Genomic DNA, 15,899 nt, shown 5'->3' on the forward strand with positions numbered 1-15,899 from the left:
ATTTGGGAATAAAGCAATTCAAATCTACTGCGTACTATTTGGAATCCCAGGGAGCATGAGAGAGATGGCATCAAACACTTAAGACCATGTTGCAGGCTTATGGTCAAGATTATCCAGATGATTAGGATCAGGGTGTTCTGTTTGTACTTTTTGCGATCAGAAATGCACCGAATGAATCGATCAAATTCAGTCCATTCCTTCATTTGAATTAATTTTTGGGCATGAAGTAAGGAGACCGTTAAAATTGATTAAGGAGAAATTAATAAGTCAGAATTCAGAGACCATCCATTTGAATTATGTGTCAAATTTTAGAGAATAATTAAATAGTTTAGATTAGATTAGATTAGATAAGAATCCCGACAGTGTGGAAATAGAGATGGAGAGTTGGCTAGACAGCGTTTAAAAGTATCACAGCATACAATGAAACAGGAAGCGGGTAAGAAATCACAAATTCACAATTTTGCAATTGGGGATGCCTTTAAAAGCAAGGTTTAGTGGACCTTATCAAATTGAGAAGAAATTGAGTGAGGTGAACTACTTGATAAGGACTCCAGGCAGGAAGAAATCTCACAGAGTGTGTCATGTGAATATGCTCAAAAAGTATTTTGATAGGGAAGGAAAGCAAGAGGAGAAGGTATTAATGATTACAGCACAGAAGGAAGAACCAAGTTCAGAGGATTCTGAATTGGACATTCCTCAAATCAAATTGGACAGTGAAGAAGTTGTCAAAAACTGGGATAAATTATTGAGTTACCCTCCACAAAAAAGTTGACATGACCTGAAAGAGTTATTACTATCACATGGAGAGATATGTGGAAATAAACTGGGAAGTACTAACCTAATTGTGCATGATGCAGATATAGGAGATGCTGTTCTGATTAAGCAACATCCTTATTGGCATAACCCTCTAAAGTTGGCACTTGTTCGGAAGGAGTTAGAGCGCATGCTCCAAGATCGCATAATCGAAGTGAGTTACAGTGACTGGAGCTCACTCATAGTCATGGTGCCAAAGCCAGATGGTACCCAACGGTTTTATGTGGACTTTTGCAAAGTCAACACTATTACAAAGATTGATGCATATCCAATTCCATGGTTGGAGGACTGTGTTGAAAAGGTGGGCCAAGCAACTTACATTTCTAAGTTGGACTTGATCAGAGGCTACAGGCAAGTACCTCTGTCAGAGAGAGCAAAGGCAATTTTGGCTTTTGTAACACCAAATGGGCTATATTAGTTCAAAGTCATGCCATTTGGTATGAAAAATGCTCCAGTCCCTTTTTAGAGACTTACTAATGAGGTCATTAACGGATTACCCAACTGTGTGGTGTATATTGATGACCTGGTGATTATTATTTACTCATGGAAGGAACATTTACAGCATTTATCAGACTTGTTCGATTGACTTCAGAAAGCAGGCTTGGTGGTAAACCTAGCTAAAAGTGAATTTGCCAAAGCCCAGGTCACCTTCCTGGGCCATGTCATTGGGCAAGGACAAATGGCCACATGAGATGCAAAAACGAAAGTAATTGGGGAATTTTCCACACCGTCAATGAAAAAAGCAGTACGACAGTTTCTGGGATGGAGTGGAGTTTACCAAAAGTTTGTGCTGAACTTTAGAGATGTGGCTGCTTCACCCACCAAATTGTTAAAAAAGGGCAAGAGGTTTCAGTGGACAGCGAACTGTCAAACGTTATTTGACAGCCTAAAAACTGTGTTAGCTACTGTCCCAGTATTAGCCACACTGGATTACACAAAGCCTTTCAAAGTGGCTATTGATGCCAGGGATGTGGGTGCTGGTGCTGTGCTCCTGCAGGAGGATGACGAGGGAATGGAAAGACCCAATGCGTATTTTTCCAGGAAGTTGAACATTCATAACCAGAAATATTCAACAGTGGAGAAAGAGACTTTAAGCTTGGTATGGGCATTACAACATTTCAGTGTTTATATTACCAGCAATGCATCAGAGACAATCGTATATACTGATCAGAAGCCATTGACATTTGTGGAAAGATTTAAGGACAAAAATGTCAGACTGTTTAAGTAGAGCTTGTTGTTGCAGCCATTCAGTTTGACAATTGGGCACGTGGCAGTGGCAGGTCAGAAAACCATGACTGTCCATGCGTTATCGCGACTCGAATGAGATACGGGGCATTCAGTGGTGAGTGTGCCGTAGCCTGAATTCGCATGTGATTGTGCATGCTTGTATGTTTATAGTTGGTATAGTATATATATGTGTTTAAAAATGAAGCCATCTTTTAGTGTTGATAGCTTATTATTTGTTAAGGGGGGGGTGGTGTCACAAAGCTGGTTTCTTTTTTCTAAAAGCTGTTCCTTTTCTCAGGGTTACTAAGTCCTTGGTTTCTTTCAGAGGACTCTCTGTTCCAATTAGTCTGGTTTTGTACAGAGATTAAAGGGTATTGGGAGGCCTTTATGTTTATATGTAAACAGATGAGACTTCAGGCCAAAGTGATCATGTTTTAGAAGTGACCTGTATAATGAAAGGGGAGTGGTCAGCTCTCTTGCTGAGCAGTTTAGTTCAGTTCAGAACTGGTTGGGAGTTCAACAGTGAGCTGTGTGGAAACAAGCTCTCTCTCTGCCCTTCTACTTCAAACTGTAAATATGTGCCCATTTGTACTGTGTTTTAAAGAGGTTTGCTTATTGGGACTGTTCTGTATATTTGGAACAGCATAATTAAGATTAGTTTGGATAGATTCAATTCTGGGGTTCTTTACTCTGTTCTTTGTGTTTCATTGTGTAATTTTGTGAATAAAGTTTTGTCTGTTTTAGAATCTAGTAGTCAACCTAGCTAATTTACTCTGGGTAATTTTCACTGTACACTTTCTGAAAAAAATTGCAAAGTTATGGTTTGGCTGCAACAACAAGCTCCATTTAAACAGTCCGACATTTCTGTCTTTAAATCTTTCCACAAATGTCAATGGGTTCTGATCAGTGTATACGATTGTCTCTGATGCATTGCTGGTAATATAAACACTGAAATGTAATGGTAAGAATAGAGCCTGGCATAAAACTACGATTATCATGTATAGCAATATTCAGTATTATTACATGGTCAAATTCTAAGCCTGAAGACAGTATGATGTGGCCTTCTCCTAACCAGTCTACTGTGAGCCAAATCCATAGGGTGTTATCACTAATATGATAGAAAACATAGTACGTGGGGCATAGAAACAAGTCATTCAGCCTAAATAATGCCAGTGTTTGTACTGCACTCAAAACTGTTCTTAAAGTTTTATCTAAATCTACCAACATAACCATCTACTCCCTTCTACCTCCCACATACCTGTCAAACCTCACCTTTAATACATCAATACTGCGGCTTCAAGTCCCTATGTTCGTGAGTGCCACATTGTCACCACTCTCGATATGGAAGTTTCTTAAGAATTCCCTCTTGCATTTTTTGGTGACTAATATGATGGCCTGTACTTATGCTCTTCTCCAGAAGAGGAAACATAATTATCTCTCTTTATTCATTCCATCAAATCCTTACATAATTTTAAAGCCCTGTACTAGGTCACGCCTCAACATACTTTTTCAAGAGAGAAGTCAGACAGGCTGTCAATGTTTTCCTGATGCATATACCCACACACTTCTGATATCATCCTTGTAAATCTTCTCTGCACCCTCTCCAGTGTCACCTAAATGACATTTTTTCTTTCTGTGAGGAGAGATATTTCACATTTGCAAAAGGCTCACCTATTTTTATACACTCTCTAGATCATCTACGATAAGGCAGTCTTTCAGTTCTGTCAGTGTTAACATCAACTGATCCCTATTTTGCATAAAGCTTCTGTTTAAGGAGAGTTGTTATTACTAGGTTGCCAACACTCACAATTTTGTTCACAATATATCAATTCTGCACTATTGTTTTCATGCAAAAGATTCACTGGAATAGAAGAACGAAACAGAAAGATATAATTTTCTCTCCTCTCTATCCCTGTGAATTGTTCACATTAAACAATAACACTAAATAAATAAATTGTTAATGAAATCACAATGGTTGGCAACACTCCATTATTAGATGTTCAGTAACAATATCCAAGGAAAATTTGATCTGCTTTCTCTTTTCGCATAGGATTAAGCCTGATTAAAGCTGCTCCGTCCCACAATTATTTGGCTGAAAATGCTTATTTTATTTTAAAATAATCCACGCTGACCTCATTTGTTCTGTTCAAATTGTCCCATTTCTGAGAAAATGATGTATAAATAATGTGGGATGCATTTTAGCATTTCTAACAGATTTGCAGAGGGTTCCAGTTCTTTTCTCATTAACATTAGATGCAGCGGTGCATGTTGTAACTTCTAAAGACAAATGTGATTGGGATATTTGTTGGGTGAGATGTCCATGTCAGTAAAATGAGCTCTGCAGCAGACTAACTGGCTCATCTCAGCAAGGTCAACTGTTTAAGAGTTACAGTCAAGATTAGAGTGGTACTGGAAGAGCACAGCAGATCAGGCAGCATCTGAGGAGCAGGAAAATTGATGTTTAGGGCAAAAGCCTTTAATCAGGAATCAATTTTCTGCTCCGCAGATGCTGCCTGACCTGTTGTGCTCTTCCAGCACCATTCTAATCTTAATTCTAATCTCCAGCATCTGCAATACCCACTTCAGCCTGTTTAAGAGCTACAGTTGGCCTCAGCATCCTTGGGTTCTGGAGGAGAGTCAGCTCTTCTGCTCATGGTCATTACCAGCTTCTCTGGATGAACTTGCAAATGCGTGAGGACAGTATTAGGTTCAGTCTGTAAGTGATTAGTAACTTGTGACACTCACCAGCACAATTCACCAATGACCTATGCCATTATTTCTGGGCTGTACAGTGCTCTGAGGGTTTGGTTCCTGCCCCACAAAAGTAGATATCAGTGGGGAGCCTGGTAAGCTTGCCTGAAGTTACTTAAGGTGAGGGGACCATGAAATGGTGCAAGAGAGGCCTTCCACACACCGCATCGTCCCCCCCACCCCAGCAACTTCCAAGAGGAATCCTTCCTCTTAACTATTGGTTATTCAGAGGCTTGGAAGCTCTTATCCCAGAAGTGCCATCAGGAGCAGAGACCACTGCTGGGATTGCAGGCTGTCCTGAAGTGGGGATACTGATGGAACCCAGACTTAAAGGTGAGAAGAGGGTCTCAACAAGGCTAAAACCGGGCCCCAGTGAATGGGGTGGGGGACTGTGATCATCAGAGTTAGGGTGAAAGGCGTAACCTGGGATGGGGGGGGGGTGATAATTGCTTTGGAGGGCTCCTCTGCTAGACAGGAACTACCTGAAAAGGAAGCATCCACTTGGTGGACTGGATATTTGCTGCAGGATTCCTGAGTCCAGAGCAAAGTCCTAGTGCTTGTTGGAAGAGGTCCTTACATGGCCATTAATTGACCACATAACATCCTCAATTTGCCCACGAGTGAGTGAGCTACCCATTATTGTGCTTGCGGCTGCTAAAATTGAAGTGGACATGGACGGGGGGCAACTTTCAGAAAATCATAAAATTTCTACAGGGCAAATAGAGGCCATTTGGCCCATCACATCCGCACTGATCCTTCGAAGAGTATTGCATCCCACCAACCCTCCCCAACCCTATCCACATATTCCTGCATTTCCCATGGCTAACTCACCTAACCTGCACAACCCTGAACTCTATGGGGCAGTTTACCATGACCAATCCTTCTAACCTGCACATCATTGGACTGTGGGAGGAAATTAAAGCACCTGGAGGAAAGCCACGCAGATACAGGGAGAATGCGCAAATTCCATACAGACAGTCACCCAAGGCTGGAATAACCCAGGTCCCTGGCACTATGAGGCAGCAGTGCTAACCACTGGTAACCAGAGTAGATGGCATATGCCTAAAGTTATCTGCCCCTTTCAACTGCTGTTTTATCACCAGGCTGCACGTAACATCCTGGTCTCTAATGCACTGGCGAGTCAATGTCAACTGTGGAATCACATCCCAGGGAAGAATTAACTCATTTAGGAAAGGAGAAGCAAGGGAATTATGCAGACATAAGGAAAAGTCTGTGTTCTACTGTCATGTGAAGCTAGGACCCTGTGCTATTCTGTGGGCTTAAAAGCAAGAAAATGTTAACTTATAATGAAAATGTGTTGCTTCCTTGAAAGTACTTGAGATTTCATTGCTATTGTGTCACAGGACAAAGTTGTTGTATTCAATTGCTTAACAGTTCAGGAATAACTGGCATGCACTGTAGTTTTGTAATGGCCTTGCAGCTTTCAAGATTAATATTACCAAAGTCCCTCAGATACGTAATGTTTTGTGTGCAATTTTTGCCTGAGATTATTTTGAATACTGATATCTAGATGTGTTTATTTTTGTGCAAATGCATTATTTACAAGCCCTATTTTACCTGCAATTGGGCTTTTAATTCTTTTCTCCCCTCTCCAATTTCTCACATTATTTTTGAAGTAGTGCCATTCAGATTGAATATAGTTGTATTGCCGCTGGAGAACTATTGATTTCAATGGAAAGGAGAGCACTATCAGCTATTTTACAATAGAGCACAATGTCACCATTACACCAATTAGCTACAATGTGATGTTGCTACCAGCTGTGGGAAATGAGGTGTTCTAGTTTACATATTATTGCAGGACAATAAACATTCGCTTCCCAACAGCAGCATGAAATGGAGGTATTCGGATTGGTTAGATTGAAGACAGATTGTGATTCCTGATGGCAAGTTGTGGAAACCTATTTGTAATGTTCTGCACCACACTATTTCACCAGAGTAACTGGTACCATTGGAATTAACTCTACAAAATTTGCCTACGGATTCACAACTGGATAACGTTAGAATACATCAGATGAGGCAGAATACCCGGCAGATGTGGACTGAGGAGGGACTGCTCTCCTTCGTATGGAGTTTTGTGGAGCAATGGGAGAGGAGGAATTGATGCGTTGAGATTGGATGGAGGGAGAGGATGGTGGAGACAGGGGTCAAAGCTGTTGAATGAAAGGTCAAAGGTGACTTAGGGAGGGTATAGTGACACGATGGCTTCAGGCTCCAGGGTTAACATCAGATGGTCCTGGAACATACAGCAAGAAGACAGGGGTCTGGGGGAGTGATGAGGGGGAGGTGGTCTCTGGAATACAAGTCAAGGAGGGCTCCTGATTGGTTACACATTCTCAGGTCAGGAAGGAAGGTGTTCTGCTGTCATTAGTGGGAAACACGATCTCCTGTCATTCCCAGGTTGACTGGATGGGAACTTGCAGGGAGACAATGTTTAGACACAGGGCCACACTCCCTCTGATCTGAGACATCACTCCAGAATAGTGCGTGGTAGAAACTAGGAAGAAAGATGAGCAGTTGGTAGCTTCAGTTGAGGTTATCTGGGATGGGACAAAAAACTAAACGCTGCTGCAGTTTTCAGGCACTGTTCACACAAGCTGTCTGGTATCGTTGGATTGCAGTATCCTCACCCAGTGAGGTATAGGTCAGGTCACTGACTTTCTCTTGTGGTGGATTGACAGGGCACTTCGTTCCTGAGCAACTAACACTGCATTATCAGTTAAGAACCCATGATGTTGAGGTAGTATATTAGCATGGATAGAGAATTATCTGACTAAAAGAAGAACAGAGAGTTACAATAAGATGGGCATTTTTAGGAATGATAACCTGTAACTAGTGGGGTGCCACAGGATCAGTGACTAAGTGAAGTGAATGCACTTTTGCCAAGTTTGTGGATGATATTAAAAAAAACTGTGAATGTAAATGGTGAGGTTGAGGAAAAAAGCCTACAGAAAGATATAAACAAGTTAAGCGAATGGGCAATCACTTAGCAAATGGAAGATAATGTAGGAAAATATGAAGTTATGCACTTTGACAGCAAGAATGGAGGAGCTGAATATCATTTAAATGGAGAAAGATTATTAAAATGCTGAAGCAGAGAAGGATTTGAAGGTCCTTGTATATGAATCATGAAAAGCTTGCATCCAAGTCCAGTGGGTCATAAGGAAGGCAAGTGGAATGTTGGCCTTTAGTTCAAGGGGAACTGAGTATAAAAATAGGGGTGCATTGCTGCAACAATATAACCACTGTTTAGACTACAACTGGAATACTATGAACAGCTTTGATTATACTAGCATTGGAGGCAGTCCAAAGAAGCTCACTTTCCTCATTTTCCAATTGGGACCTGGCAGCCCTCAGGCGTAAGGATCATCTCCCATGTCTTTACCCCAACACCCACATACCAGACCTCGTCAGCACATGGGCTGCTACCACAAACAACCCATTGTTAGCCACTGACAGTCCCCATTAGCAACTACTAATTCTCACATGCAGACCTATTCTCACTCCTTTGTTGTTCTCTTTCTCTGAGCTCCATCTTCACTTATCATTACTCCCCTCCCCAACAAATTTTGTACTCCATGTGAGGCATGTGCTGTCAAGAGTCACCAAGAAAAGTAAATATGGAGGTCGTCTGTTTTGTTCTGCCATAGGTCTATATGTCAGCTGGAATCCATTTGAGGTAAAAGGACATTGATTTGAGACCTATTCCAAGATTTGAGCAGAAAGTTCAAAGTTCACAGTTCAGTGCTACACTACCAATGGTGTGTCATTTGTCTGAAACATTAAACTGAGGCTTTGTTTGTCCTTATGTGGGGACATAAGAGATTCTGTAACCCGATTTTGAAGGGGACCAGGGGAGTTATTCGCAGTGCCCTGGGGAATATTTATCCTTTATCATCACAGAAAGAGATTATTTGTGGTTGACTTGTTTGTGAGAGGTCTGGTGTGCACAAGTTCACTGCTGTGGTATGAATCAATGATTTTGTTGTCACACGTACTTGGGAAAATACAGTGAAACATGTTTTGTTGTCACAATCTAGCACCATTTTGGATTACAAAATTAATAAGAAGAAATTACTTAAATGGAGCTTTACCTTCTGTTCAATTGACAAAAGAAAAGCAGAAAATTAAGAAATAATGTTCAACTTTACAAACCCTCTTGTCAAGCACAGCTCAGGGTTTTCTTGAGGGCTCCAAGATTTCTGTAAGATGTTCTGGTCTCTGGCCGGCAAAGAGTCCCCATTCTAGGTCCAGACAATGCCCCAGGAGTCCCCGGCTCCAGTGCTGCCTCCTTGCCAATATCACGAGGTGTTCCAATCCGAGCCCATCACGCAGCCAAGCTGCAGCCACTGCCTTGCTGACATTGCTAGGAATCCCTGCTCCGGGCCTACGCAACTATGAACTGTCACCTCACCATCTTCATCATGAGTCCCACTCCAGCCTTCTCCATGGGGACATCTCCTCCACTGACAACAAGAAGACAATGAAGAGAAAGAAAATGGAAAGGAAAGAGAAAGAAGGATACAGTCAACCTGGAGCGGATGGACTCGGGAGCCCAAAAGCTACCTACCTTGCCAGTGCCACCATCTTGGGAACCTATCCTGACTTCATGAAAAACACCATATAAATGCAACATTTCCTTAATTGAGGTATCATACATAAGAGATTCTTGAATGTAGCTGAGGTTTTTTCCTATTGTATTCCTCACAGTTTTTATTTACATAATACTTTCACCAGAATAAATTATAACCAAGGCAAAAGATCTTAATAGTCATTTACAATGCTGGGCAGCAAACTGGGCTATACTGCCTCAGCCGTCAAACTGCAGCGGCTTATACTTGGGACATCAAAGGTTCAAACATCAAGAAATTACTTGTTCACAAGCATCTCAGTGATAGCCAAATGTTCAGCAACCTTCATTCAGCTCTACTAAGCTCAATGGGAGAGCGTCTTGTGAGAGCATTAGAATTTAATGTGCTTTACTTTAAAAATTGTTTGAAGCTTAATGATTAACAAAAGTATTCACTTCAATGTTATGTTTGGAATTAAAATCATTGTCTTTATTTCATTTACAACTTTAGCCCATGGTTTCTTCTGAATCCAGCAACTTTATCTTCATTGTCAGAGTATCATTGATAAAGAATTTAATCTGATGGTTTCAATATTCTTTAATGAAAATTTAAGGGAGTGATGAATTAGTAACAAGGTGGTGCTGAATGCTGTTTTTTGCTGACCTTTCAGATGCTACACCCTGGAATTTCTAGCTATAGTCTCCTCCTTGTCATTCTGTGTTGCCCTCATCCAATATGCCTTCATCTGCTGATGCCTATTGTTGCTGTGCTTTCTCCAGTCTGCTTAGTATTGGTAAACTGTGCACAATCCAGCAATCTTCATATTGAAGAAAGTACTCAACTTTTCAAATTGCCAATGATATGCACGCTATGATTCTGGTGGTCCCTGCATTGTCTTTGTAACCATGTTCCTCAGTCATCGTGTAGAGTCATTATCAATCTATGGAGTCCATGTCCTTTGTCCTGGTAATAGCCATCCTCTGGATACTCCTGGCTGTGTGAAAGTACAGGCGGATATCACATAATAAAAACACTGTCATATCTGCCAGAAAAACTGGTACACACTGCATTACTCTCCTGTCATGATCATGCACAAGTTAGACATTAAGGGAGTGGAATCCCTTCCAGTTTACATAAGTTGCTGGCTTATCCCCAACAATGTGATAGCTACGAGTGCCATATCCAAAATAGGTGCCCATAAATTTCACCACATTGAATTTCATCTGTTTTGGTTTTGTCTGCTCTCTTAGCTTATGTGTGTCCCTATGTGGCTTTCTGTTCTCATCACAGAATAGATTGAATCTCTTAGTTTAGTATAATCTGTCAGCATGGAAGTAAATGCTCTATTCTTTCAACTAATATAAACCAGTCACTAATAAAAATGTATAAAATCCGTCGATGCAGCCAATTAAAATTCGATCAGAGTCCAAATCACATCTCTGGCTCCTTTTTGAGATTATACCTGAAGCCCTGTGTCTTTCCAGCATATGTAAACAGTATGTTTTTGAGTTCAAATGTAGAGATTGAATGCTCATATCAGACATACCACAAATCATAAACAATGTCCAGTAAGTTTCTAATAGTGAAGTACATTATTTATTTATTTCCTGACTTCTATCATACATCTCATCTCCACCCACTTGCGTAGTATATTTGGAGTAAAGCTGGACCTACTGATTATTTCCCAAACTCACAAGAAAAATAGACTGTGAGTATATTTTCATCCTGTTATGCTGACATCAGTGTAAACAGCTTATCTTCTACCCAGATTCAAAGTACCACACCCTTTCTTCAAGCCACTGTGGTGCAACCTATAACACTTTACTTACAATCAGTTTATATGCATGGAAGAGCATCACAAAGCAAACATTTGGGCAGCAAAAAATTAAATTTGACCAATTTTATTTAATTCCTTCTGGCTGTCATGCTTTTATTTTTAAAAAGCCTATCTTCCAAACGAGCCCTAATGCGATAGGAACTTGTTCAGTGAAAAATACTGCATTTCATTAATTAGTTATTATGATGTTTTTCTTCTGTAAATTTGTGGTGACTATTCCTCTGTTCTTTCAACCTTGAAGGATGAAACAGTTGCCTTGCTATGATAATCTTTACAACTGCCTCCATTATCTCTGAACAGAGCACAACAAAAGGCATTTAAAAGCTGCTTTTTAAGCAATACCATTTGAGTTCAATCAGATACACATTGTATGCACACATCAGATATACCATCCAGAAAACAGAGGAATATTGACTTCAAAATCACTGCTGAAGCAAACAGAGCCTGCAGGAATGTCAAATCTCCAACCTGCATTTTGATGTTTTGCCCCAGGTTAGTCTTTACTGACATGCTTCGAGCATTTTGTTTGTGCTTGAGCATCCATTAACTGTCCTTGACTCAATGTTATACAAGCCTTTATGGTTGGGTCGATGCAAACGCCTGCTGCACATTGTGTGCCATGAGGTGTAAGGAAAGCATAAGCCTCACTTTAGTGGATCACATTGGCTATTCCATACTTCATTATGAAGTATTCTTTTATCCCAAATTAATGAAAGCTTGTTAATTATTATTCTGGTAACTGTGCTGGGGCAGCAGTGTGCCAAGTAAGAGCTGTTTCAAAGAAATATTAACTTAAAAGGGGAAATATAATAAAACCAAGGTTGAAATGTTTTTGAATGAGACTTATTTATACAGAAGCCATTTTGTCACTAATTAGGATGCTTTTGTAGGCATAAAAACAGATGTAAACATCACAGCTCCTGAGTAATAAAATAGTCCTTTTACAAAAGTACACAGCTAAGTCATACAATTAAACACAAGAAAATTTTCAAAATTCAAGGTGAATGGAAATAAGCTATTCTGAGAAAAATAAGCATGCCACCAACTTTGTAGAACTCTTTCCCAAAACCCTGTACTTATGCACATTTGATCTATATGAAATAACTCAGAGTTTAACTGTATTCTACATGCAATCAAAGATGTTTTAATTTCTGCAACATTCTCTGCGGGGAGTGTATGAAAAATAGATGCAATTCAGTTAAGTTCTCAGCATTCATCAAAGATCTTTTAGATCAAATAAAAGAGACAGCACGTCAGCAGAATTTCAACAGCCAGTGATATAGGCCACTTTTCTTGGGAATGAGAACTGGAACAAGTTATACTTTAAACAGCAGAATACTCTGCCAGGTTGTTATGACTTTGTGTAATAGTGTAAACATGTGATAACAAATTGATACCTAGTTTTGCATTTCCTCTAATTTTTATTTAATTGAAATCAGTGGCAATACAAATCAGAAGAAATATAAGACAGACTGCAAAATTCTGCTCAATAACCAAAGTAGCTTTGATGCTGTAGGGGTATGAACATTTCACCTGCACTGTGGGCAATTCTGGTGCAGTTTGCACTGGCTCATGTTTGGAACCTGATACCAACTTGGTACAAAACCTTACAAAAAACTTGGACCCATCCTTCACAGCATGGATATGGTGAGCAATTCCATTCACACAGTTATGGGCAGGTTGCTACATCTGATGTTTAAGATTACACTGATCATTGCAACACATCTGAGTGCTGCCATGCAAGTTCAAATGCTACTGTCATGTTTGTGGGTAACAATGTGCAAAAGGGCTTGTAGAATCACAGCAGTCCAACAAACTCTCTTCTGACAAATTAGTAGCCATGCTGGGGTGCTGTCCCAGGGAAGTGCAGTGGTTCCATGTTCCCCTCTCTCAAACATTCACTTTGCCACCACTGAGTTACACCTCATTAACATGGTGCTTTGGAAATCAAGCCCCGCAAACTTCCCCAATTTACTTGTGTTTGAAACTAACACTTCCATTAATTCTTCGTATCAGTGCATGGAGCCCCTTGTTCTGTGCGTAGCATCGATTTCCAGAACTAGAAGTCAATATGTTGGCATGTCAATCAGAGAGTAGAGGGAACTTTGTTATAGACCCAGACCAGGTTCATGTGCTTAATAAGGATGACTATTATTTTATAAGTAATTAGACTCTGATTGCAGGTAAATAGTTATAAAACATCAGCAAATAACACTAAAAAATGAAAGGTCTAATCACCTAATAAATTGCCCCTTGCACACATAGACAGACAGAGAGACAGGTAAAAATAGGTTATGGATGGAGGGAAACTGCACTTTGTTCACAAGATATGTCGTTTGGTTTTTGTTGATCAGACAGTTTCTTCTCTGTCTTTTTTTTCTGAATGCTTCCTTTGGTTTGCAAGGGGCATAAGGTGGTTGGTTCACTTATAAAAGTCTCTGAGTTATCAATTAAAAGTCAGAGCTTACCACAACTGCTGTGAAGGTAAACTAATTTCCTTAGGTTTAAGGTGGGTTTTGACAACAGAGAGTCAAGATTAGAGTGGTGCTGGAAAGGCATCCGAGAAGCAGGAAAATCAACGTTTCGGGCAAAAGCCCTTCCTCTGTTTGATAACAGAGAACTTAGAGACCGCTCCTGAGCTGGTGAAGGTTTGATCACTTCTCACTCTATCTTGTTCCCAGCCCCACGCTGCTTGCTAACCTGGGAACCAATCACATGATTGTTGCCAGGCAAAAGGCCTTTGATCTATGAACTAATGACTAGTTATTAATGACAAACAACGTCTTGTTGCCAACCAGAACAACATCAGCTCCAATTCATATGTTACTTACTTCAGTTGCTGCTTATTCTAGCAACTGTTTAAGCAATGCTTGCCGTAAATGCCTTTCAAAACATGCAATAATCCTTGGAAAATACTGGTTTTAAAACAGTTCTCTCTCATGTCAGTCATAATTTTAAAAAACACAAAAATAAAAGAAATACAATCTTTACAACTGTCATTCTGTCAGTGACCCTGGTGTTGCCTAGCAGCCAGCTAGCCCATGCCATGATGGTACAGTCCAAAGGCATACTTTCCATATACTGGGAATGTACTGACATGGATTGAGAACTGGTTAATAGACAGAAAACAGAATAAGAGCAAATGGGTCACTTTCAGGTAGGCAGTCTGTGACTAATGAGTACCACTAGGATCAGTGCTTGTGGGCCCTGATTCACAAGCTGTGTTGATCATTTGGATGTGGGGATTAAAAGTAATACTTCCAACTTTGCTGATGACACATAAAGAGGTGGGAGTGTGAATTGTGAGAAACATACCAAGACACTTCAAGTGAATTTGGAGCGCTTAGGTAATGGGCAGAAAAATGGCGGGTTAATTACAATAAATAGAAACGTGAGGCTAACTACTTTGTTAGGAAATACAGCAGTACAGTATATTCCTTCAATGGTGAGAGCCTTCAAAATGTTGACCTTCAAAGAGTTTTAGGTGTCCTTGTTCACGAGTCACTGCAAGTTAACATGCTACCACAGCAAGGAATTAATGAGGCTAATATTATGGAGATAGTGAAGACTGCAAATTCTAGAAAGTCGATAATGTGTGGAACTGTAAAAAGCACAGCAGGTCAAGCAGCATCAGAGGAGCAAGAGAGCTGGCATTTCAGGTCAGAACCTTTCATCAGGACTGAGGAGTGGGAAGGGGGCTGAGAAATAAATGGGGGCCTGTGGCGAGGGGGAAGGTAGTTAGGGTGATGATTGATGGATGTAGGTAGGAGGTGATTGTGGTTGGTCAATGGGAAGGATGGAGTGGATAGGTAGGAAGGAGGATGGACAAGTTAGGACAAGTCAAGGGGACAGGGCGGACCTGGGATGAGATTGGGTAGTGGGAGATTTAAAAGCTGGTGAATCCTATGTTAAGGTCATTCAGACTAATATTATGCTTGCTGTTATTTGAAGTAGATTCAATATTGGCGTAAAGATGTCTAGAACCTTGATGAGACTACACTTGGAGTCTTGTGCTCAGTTTGGTCCCCTTACCTGTGAAAAGATATACTTGCCACAGAAAGAGAGAGTGCAACAAAGGTTTACCAACTAATTCCTGAGATTTAGGAATTATCTTACAGGGAAAGATTAAATAGCCTGGGTCTTTATTCTCTGGAAGTTAGAAGAATGAGAAGTGATCTCAGTGAAGTATAAAAAATCCTTACAGGACTCAAAAAGTAGATGCAGGGAGGGTGTTTCCTCTGACTGTGACATCTTGAACTGGGGACATAGCCTCATGATCAAGGGCGAGCCATTTCTGACTGAGCTGAGGAGGAATCTCTTTGCTAAAGGAATCTCTTTGCTGAAAGAATGTTTTTGCTGAATCTTTGGAATTCTTTGCTCCAGAGGGCTGTGAAAGCTCAGCCATTCAGTGTGTTCCTGGGTTGAGAACTAAACACATCAAGAGTATAGGAATATTGCCGGATAAGGATGTTGTATTTGAAAAATGACCATGATCTCATGAAATACCAGAAAAGGCTTGAAGGGCTGAATAGCCCATTGAATTATTTCAATTTCTTTTTTCTTATGTTCTCCAAGTCCAGAGCCACTCAAAGTTGTCCATCCTCACCATCTGAAAGCTTTTAATAGTCATGCTGCAGCCATCAGGGTAGGAGTGCCCAGAAGCACAAGGTCAGGCAATAACA

The sequence above is a fragment of the Chiloscyllium plagiosum genome, chromosome 9, assembly GCF_004010195.1.
Source record: "Chiloscyllium plagiosum isolate BGI_BamShark_2017 chromosome 9, ASM401019v2, whole genome shotgun sequence".
Lineage (NCBI taxonomy): Eukaryota > Metazoa > Chordata > Chondrichthyes > Orectolobiformes > Hemiscylliidae > Chiloscyllium > Chiloscyllium plagiosum.